The sequence below is a fragment of the Leptodactylus fuscus genome, chromosome 6, assembly GCF_031893055.1.
Source record: "Leptodactylus fuscus isolate aLepFus1 chromosome 6, aLepFus1.hap2, whole genome shotgun sequence".
Taxonomy (NCBI): Eukaryota; Metazoa; Chordata; class Amphibia; order Anura; family Leptodactylidae; genus Leptodactylus; species Leptodactylus fuscus.
The window spans coordinates 129,879,532-129,889,053 of NC_134270.1; positions in this window are offsets into that span (position 1 = coordinate 129,879,532).

Consider the following 9,522-nt stretch of genomic DNA (forward strand, 5'->3'; position numbering starts at 1 on the left):
TACTCCTGCCACTCAGACCTCGACCAACTCCTGCCTGTGCCATCATTTATGGTGGGAGTTGTTTCTCCCACTGCTAAGACCTCGACCATCCTACCTAAGCAGCAAGAGCAGTGCACACAGGGATTTTGTTTGTCTTTAAAAGTGACATAAATAAAACAGGCATGTTGCTGCTCGGTGTAATGTGCTCTGCAACACAGTGGTGATAGCTGAGTATGCTTGGAGGAGGTGATAGACTCTTTTTAAGAAGGAGTATGAAATATAAGGTAAGGACCCTGCTGAACCTACGGCTAGATTTTGCTCAAAAGAACTGCAGCAAAAGCGCAAAAACTCCAGGTGTTTATTCAACCTTATCATGTGACATTTGATAAATTTGTACAAGTTACAGCAATGCAGACACTTGCTTTAAATTGTTGATAAATTAATTAAAAAAAAAGTTTTACAAGAAGTAAGGAAAAGATAAACTGATGAAAAGTTCTTCCCAGTAACAGAGTATCTTCCTGATGTCATTTATTGCTTCAGAACGCTGACACCTCTCTAAAGCTGATGTCCCCTATTGCGTTTTTTTTGTTGCAGATTTTGCTGCAGTTTTTCTAGCCAAATCCGGGAGTGTATTTAGCAGAAGGTAGATATATAAGTGCTTCCTATATATTTCCCATTCCTGTCTGCAACAAAAACAAGCGGCTTTTCTCCAACGGTGGGCCGCAGCCTTACACAAACAAACACAACCAGAAAGTACTGTAATACTTTCCATGCTGTTCCCTGACTTCAAAAGAGTGCTGCTCCATGAATATTGCACGTAGAACATGGAGTCCGGCATCCTCTGAATCCGAGAATCCTCTGCTTATTAATGCCAAGGTCTAAGCTGTAACCCTTACATTCCAGCAGCAGCAGGAGCGTCTATAGTCTTGCTGTATTACACATGTCCTTGGCAATGAAAAGATTTATTTTTTTGTATAAATGAAGCCTCAAATGTTCCCCTCTTCTCTGAATGGATATTCACATTAATAGATTGTAATGTTAACCTGAGCATTTCTCGGTTTGTGAATCAATGAGACATCCTAACTTTCTATGAAGTAATCTCGGATGTATATACATTCTGTATATGGAAGAACACCACGCTCTGTACCTCCAGAAGCCGGCATTATTCTCAGCAACATATAAAAGAGTCATCAGGGGTGGGAGTCTCTTTTGTATGTGACTACAATAAAGAATGACTCATGAGACCTGAATATATAAAGATTTGTTCCTGGTGGGTAAGTGTTGCGTGCGGGGACATTTTACATGGAGGGGCACGGTTTGGTTTAGTTCCAAATACTTTTTTTTCCCCCCTTTTGAGTGAGAACAAGTGAACTATTTCATGACACAGGTTATCCAAACACAATTGGGCAGATCTGTGAACACAACCACATGGAAATACTTGTGGTTTGTGACTAAAAACATTTGTTCTCTGCAATAGTGTCTACCGAGTTCCAAGCTGGATCAGAAAACAACATTGTCATAAATACTACATCTTAAATCCCAAGAGTTGGCTTCTGGTGGGCAAGAAGCTGCTCATAAACCCCAGATCACTATTCTCAATGCCAAGTACCTACAGTATGTTGTGGGTAGAGTATGTTCACAATGATCAATTTGAAGCAGATTTTTTTTTTTTTGCCTGACCAAATTCCTTTTCTGTGCAGACAATATGGTTATATTGGTTGTATTTCATGGCCTGCCTTCTATGCGGAGATCCCGACTCCTATGGTAGTATCATAGTAACACAACTAGTTGTATATTACACTGTGAATTACTGCCTCTCTGTGGGTGTTCATACTGTAATCACAAGGAGACAGTAGTGCTGTGAGTCTGGGACTCTGGACAGAGTGTTGTCCAGGAAATAGGGTGATACAGTGGCTTGCAAAAGTATTCCTACCCCTTGAACTTTTTCACATTGCTATTTTATTGAGATTTTAAGTGATAGATCAACACAAGGTAGCAGATAATTGTGAAGTGAAATGAAAATGGTACATGATTTTCAATTTTTAAAATCTGAAAAGTGTAACATGCAAAAGTATTCAGCCCCCTGTACTCTGACACCTCTAAACAAAATCCAGTGCACACAATTGCCTTCAGAAGTCAATTAGTTAATATAGTCCAGCTGTGTGTAATTTAGTCTTAGTATAAATACACCTGTTCTTTGAAGGCCTCAGTGGTTTGTTAGAGAAATCTAGTGAACAAACAGTATCATGAAGACCAAGGAACTCCCCAGACAGGTAAGAGATAGAGCTGTGGAGAAGTTTAAATCAGGGCTAGGTTGTAAAAACATATTCCAAGCTGTGCGCATCTGAAAGAGCACTGTTCTATCCATCATCCAAAAATGGAAAACGTATCCTACAACTGCAAACCTGCCAAAACATGGCTGTCCACCTAAATTAACAGATCGAGCAAGGAGAGCACTGGTCAGAGAAACAGCCAAGAATCCCCTGGTCACTCTGGAGGAGCTGCAGAAATCCACAGCTCAGGTGGGAGAATCATAGGACAACCACAAATCGTGCACTCCACAACTCTGGCCTTTATGGAAGAATGGCAAGAAGAAAACCATTGTTGAAGAAAGCTATAAGTGCCGTTTGCAGTTTACCACAATCTATATAGGGGACACAGGAAATGTGTTACAAGGTGCTCTGGTTAGATGAGACCAAAGTTGAACTTTTTGGCCTAAAAACAAAGCGCTATTTATAGAGGAAAAGTAACACTGCTCATCATCCTGAACACACAATCCCCACTTTGGTACTTAGTGGTGGCAGAATCATGCTGTGGGGAGGCTTTTCTTAAGCAGGGACAGGGAAGCTGGTCAGAGTTGATGGAAAGATGGATGGAGCTAAATACAGGGCAATCCTCGAAGAAAACCTGTTGGAGGGCGCAAAAGACTTGAGACTGGGAAGGAGATTCACTTTCCAGTTAGACAATGACCCTAAACATACAGACAGAGCTACAGAATGGTTTAGATCAAAGAATATTCAGTCAAAGTCCAGACCTAAATCCCATTGCACATCCGTGGCAGGACATGAAAATTGCAGTTCAGACGCTCTCCCTCCGATCTGGCTGAGCTTGAGGTATTGATATAGGGGGGCTGAATACTTTTGCAGGTCCCATTTTTCAGATTTTTCTTTAATTAAAATTATGAAAACCATGTATCATTTTCGTTCCACTTCACAATTATCTGCTTTGTGTTAGTCTATCACTTAAAATCGCAAGAAAATACATTTAAGGGTGCATTCACACTACTGATACGCTGCCTGATTCTGAACGTTAAAACACATTCAGAAACAGCGGCATATAACGCAGTTCCCATTCATTTCAATGGGAGCTGGCATACGAGCGCTCCCCATAGAAATGAATGGGCTGCTTTTTTCACTACGAGCACTCCCATTGAAGTGAATGGGAAGTGCTTGGGTGTACGGCTCGGCATGAGCAGAGATAGCCGTACACGCAGGCACTTCCCATTCACTTCAATGGGAGCACTCGTAGTGAAAAAAGCAGCCCATTCATTTCTATGGGGAGCGCTCATATGCCGGCTCCCATTGAAATGAATGGGAACTGCTTTATATGCCGCTGATTCTGAACGTGTTTTAACGTTCAGAATCAGGCAGCGTATCAGTAGTGTGAATGCACCCTAAGTTTGTAGTTGTAAGGTGACAAAATGTGAAAAGTTCAAGGGGTAGGAATACTTTTGCAAGCCGCTGTATACGAATCTTACTTACCAAATTGAAAAAGCCTTTGTGCATCTGGTCTTAAGGTGCTAAGTACAGATACTGCAGTGGCTATTGGTATCACTTGGGGTTTGGCAAATGCTGGACTATGCTCTTGGTTTATGTTGCAGGTCCACGTACAATCCAGTAATGAAGCCACTTTTCTGCTACATAGTACCACATCAACTCAGGTTGGGTCATCTTGAGTTGTCTCTTTTCAGGTACCATGTCGTTTGTTTTCCACTGTACATCGTCCAAAGTGAGGACCGCTATTTACACATGTGACATTCTAGTAACACTCTGACTCACTTGGCACTGAGCCTAAAGCAAGTATTAGAAAGTAATTCAATGCAATAGTCTCCAACCTGAGACTCTCCAACCACAACTCCTAGCAGGCTGCTTTAGTGAATAACGCACTTTATGACCATGTGCCAGTGGCTTGGCATTTCGGTATGACAACATCTCTGGGCAAAAGTAAGGTCCATCCAATAAATGTCTCCTGAGTTTGGTGTGTTTAGACTACGCAGGCACCACAGAGTGGAAATCTGTACTCCATAGCAGAATCGTATAAGTTGATCTAAGGTATTCTCTCCACAGACAATAATTCGCCTCCATCTATTTTCACACTTTTTCTGTCAACCACGCAGATAACTCACTTACCGGGAGACCCTTGTTACACCTTCATCTTTTAACAAGTACATAATATAACACCTTCTATAGCGGCGGCAGATCTTGGCACATGATAATACTAATGTTCTGTCATCCAGCAATAGATTCGGTGATAGTAAACCCATATGAACATCGGTTTATATCACTATTAACAATAACCTAAGTAACCAATTAGCGGGCAGGGATAATATGACTAATGTACCATGCTAGGTAGGATTTCACTTATTGTGTGACAGAACGCCAGGCGACAAGATATGTGCGTGAAATTTTATACTATACTGTGAAAATCACAACACTATGGGAATAGATGTCTAAAAAACAGTGTGTTATTTTTGTAGGACAAAAAGGACTGATAAATATGTTGCCATATAGATAGATAGCATGGATTTATAGACGCAATGATCACAAATCTAGCTTATTGAAATACATGAGTAATACACTAGCGGGGCGATATTCCATTTATTTATAAAGCGTATGGCTTGCCGTCTATCACTAGCTCCTCCGGGTTTATTATCTACACTACTTGACTGTGACTTTGAATTCTGAACAGCGAGTGCCGAGACTGTGCTAGTAAGAAATAGACTCCGCTCCTCAAGTGACCTTCTCTTGCTTTCCCATTTTTAATCTGCAAAGTGAGAAGAATAAAGCAGAGCAGAGCTACAGAAATACTGTAATTCTAAGAGATGCCAAGAAATGACAAGAAAGGGGAGTTACATAGGTGACTTCTCACAAAGCACAGCAACAACCTCAACAATAGGACTGTAAATATGACCAATACAGACTGTATAAAGCTACAAGGAAAGGCATCTGTACATTATAGATCTACCTAAGTCTCTCCGTGCATTGGTCTATGGGTATCTAATCTAAAAGATATTGCAGGTCTCCAAGTCATCCGCCATCTCTTTTCTCACTCCTTTTCTATTGCTATTGCACAGATAAGTCACCTATCAAGAGACTGTCATGTAAGGCCTGCTTCGCACAAGCGTATTCGGGCTGTGAAATACGAACCACATGTCGTATGTATTTACTGTCTGGTGATCTGGTCTCACAACATTATAGTAAGAGTAGGATGGGTGGGATGCAGCTAGTTCTCCCTGGTTCTACGTTCTGGCTGTTAAAAATACAACAGGATCACAGAACCGGGGCAAGGGGAGCCCCGCCAGTGTCTGTTTGCTCTCGTGCTGTTGCTTCATTACTGGAAGTTCTGTGCGACCACATTATCACTGAGACCAGTAAGTGACCTCAGAGGTTGCTGGCAAGGATCTGGTGACATCACTCATATACCTCACTGGTTCCTTATCAGTGACCCCTGTTTTCACTAAGGGTATGTTCACATGGTGCAAAATGAAGAGGAATTCCTCTTTATTTTGCGGCGCCGACATTTTCACCGCAGTCTAGCTGTTACGTGATGCTGATGCAGTGTATTGGCATTCTATCGTGGCATCTCACTGCTGATTGGGCCCAGGTGAATGGGCCTAATCAGCAGCGGCGGACTACGTGGCTGAATCAGCCGCCGCATCCACAGCAAAATCGAGCAGGACTTTTTTTTTTCAGCGTCCTGCTGTGATCTCTGCCTTCCATTGAAAACAATGGGAGATGGATTCCAAGAGGAATCTGCCCCGAATTTGCGGGCGAAATCCGCGGCAAATTCCTCCCTATGAACCAAGCCTAATTGGTCTCAGCAGTTACATGAGGCACAGCAATGAGGCACCAGCATGAGATTGGACAAAGGGGAATTAGGGACAGGTGAGAATACTGTTTAAAATTTAATTCTATACCTCCTTCGGTCACCAGACAGGTTTCTCCAATTCCTGGACAATCCCTTTAAGGCTAAGGTCCCACATTGCGGAAATGCAGCTTTTTTTGTTGCAGATTTTGTTCCTTTTTTTTTTTTGAGCCAAAGCCAAGAATGGCTACAAAAGGAAGAGAAAAGATATGGGAAGTTCTTATATTTCTCCCTTTTGCTTAATCCTCTCCTGGCTTCAGCTAAAAAAAAACGCAACAAAAAAAGCTGCGTTTCCACAACATGGGGCTTTAGCCTAAGGCTGAAGCCCCACATTGCGGAAATGCAGCTTTTTTTGTTGCAGTTTTTGGAGCCAAAGCCAGGAGTGGATTGAGCAGAGGGTATAAGTGTAAGAACTTCCTGTACATCTTCCATTCCTTTTGTAGCCACTAGTGACTTTGGCTCAAAAAACCGCAACAAAATCTGCAACAAAAAAAGCTGCATTTCCGCAATGTGGGACCTTAGCCTAAATGTTTTTGCTCTATGAAATGTCGGCAAGTGTAGGTGAAGGTTAGCTGTAAAGGAGGAAAAGGGGATCTATGTTGGGGTTTAGAAATTTAAGATGAGTGATGCTAGGAACTAGGAATGAGGAGTACCCATGCTGGGATCCAGGAGGGGGAACCATGCTGAGAACCAGAATTTAAAGGGATATTGTATATTGTAGTTGGAATCAGAGAGGAACCACGCTAAGGACTTTGATTTAAAGTGATTTCTTGCTGGAGACCAGGAATGAGAGTGGCGGCCTTTCAGGCAACTGGGAAGAAGAGCAAAACTATGCTGTGGACCAAGAATGATAGGGCCATTAAGAACTAAGAAATGTCCATCAGGGGAGTAAGAAAGAGTGGCATGTTTTGGGTTGTTTCATCATTATTATGGAGACTGTAAATGCTTGCTTACTCTTTTAGATATTTTGACCTGCCGTCTGTATTATTTGGAGAGAACCATCCTTATTAAAGACCATTTTTGGCTGAGGCCTTTTGTAGCCATTCTTGGCTTTGGTTCAAAAACTGCACCAAAAACTGCAACAAAAAAGCAGCTTATCCCCAATATGTGGATTCAGCCGTTCTGTGCAAATTTGTGTGGTCGGCTCAATGAAGTTTCAGTGTATACAGTTTGTACACATTGCTGGCACTTGTCATGTTAATAAACCTAAAATGTTGGGACTGTATATAGACCTTATTGTTACCATTTAAAAGGAATTTCTTCCAAGGAAAACCAGCAATCTTCAGTTATGTAAAAATCGGCATTGCTTTATTCTTTACAAATTGTTTTTTTTAAAAAACATGTACTAAGGTACACACGGTACCGAAACGCGTCAGTTCCAGCGCTCCTCTACGCTTTATGTGAGTCATACTATGCTATGTGTGTCATGCGTTTTTTGAAGCACTAAAAAAAATTTTTTTGTACATGTTTTTTTAAAAAAACAATCTGTAAAGAATAAAGCAATGCCGATTTTTACATAACTGAAGATTGCTGGTTTTCCTTGGAAGAAATTCCTTTTAAGTGACATTTGAATTGCTCCTAACCGTGGAGTTTAAACCGTGCAATTTACTCTTAAATGTGGGATTTTATGCATATATGGACATTACATCCTGATTTTGGTTCATGCTTGCATTTGCACTACCTCCAGAAATAGTGGGCTGTGTTTCCTTCTCCCCTTCCCTCATGTGTTTATTGTTACCATGTCGGAGCTGCTGACGCATCCTTCTGATAATGCCGTATATGTAGTACTTAGAAAATTCTGATATCTACACCCATCTTTCTTATCTTTGTACAGTCATGGGCAAATGTTTTGAGAATGACACAAATCTTATATTTTCACATGATCTGCTGCCCTCTGGTTTTTATGTGTGTTTGTCAGATGTTTTTATCACATACAGAAATATAATTGCAATCATATTATGAGTAACAAAAGCTTATATTGACAGGCAGAATGAGTTAATGCAGCAAGTCAATATTTGCAGTGTTGACCCTTCTTCTTCAGGACCTCTGTAATTCTCCCTGGCATGCTCTCAATCAACTTCTGGACCAAATCCTGACTGATAGCAGTCCATTCTTGCACAATCAATGCTTGCATTTTGTCAGAATTTGTTGGTTTTTGTTTGTCCACCCTTCTCTTGATGATTGGCCACAAGTTCTCAATGGGATTAAGATCTGGGGAGTTTCCAGGCCATGGACCCAAAATCTCTATGTTTTGTTCCCTGAGCCATTTAGTTATCACCTTTGCTTTATGGCAAGGTGCTCCATCATGCTGGAAAAGGCATTGTTGATCGCCAAACTGAAGAAAAAAATATTTTTTTTTTCTTTTTTTGGTTGGTGCACCCCCAATAGTTCAAGGAGCAAACAAAATATATTAAAGTGCACTAAAACTCAACTTTTATTAATTTATTTTAAAAGTTCAGAACGGCATAATAAACTACCGTCCATATAAAGGGGATATTGAAACAACAGTAGAGTAGGGTAATATTCTAATGGCTGTTTTAGATACTGTGTCAACCTACAGATGCAGCTCAGTCTTTTAGTCAATTCCCTTCAATACAATTCCCACTCTCCATGCATGAGACAGCAGGACTAGTACCAGAACCTAGGGGGCACTAAAATCTCCTCTATTGTCAATAAGAGATTAGAAACAATAAGCCCACCCTAATTCCAATGTTTGCTAGTACTTATGTTTGCTAGTATTTATCTAGCTAGGGAAGACCACAAGCATACATCTGGTAATTACCAGTTACACACAGCCAAAGTATCTATAGGGTTAAATTTCCCCCAATGCTTTAACCTACTCCACACACAAACACACGACTCAAATGGTATACATATAACTAGTAATGCAGCCTAACGGTCCGTTTCCCCGACCAAAGTCAGTTCATCAGAGGCTTTTTTATGCACATTGATAGTGCTAATGATATTTGTATAGCATTGAATTATAGCGTGTAGCCGCTTGTCGGCTGTGATGTATAGCCGCATTGGCGGCTGGTAATGCTCGTTACTTATACCAAACAAGCCCCACCCCTCTTGGTGACGTCAGAGTGGGCGTACCCAATCAGATGACTCGCACCATACTATGTCACCTCTCCTATTGGTGCCCTGAGCTCCGGCTCAATGCCACCACTCAAAATCACACCCAACAGGGTATAACAAAAACCCACCCCATATGGGGGCGTAAACTAACAACGCACAAGCGTCATAGTAACCCCAGATTGTTGTTTCAATATCCCCTTTATATGGACGGTAGTTTATTATGCCTTTCTGAACTTTTAAAATAAATTAATAAAAGTTGAGTTTTAGTGCACTTTAATATATTTTGTTTGATCGCCAAACTGCTCTTGGACGGTTGGGAGA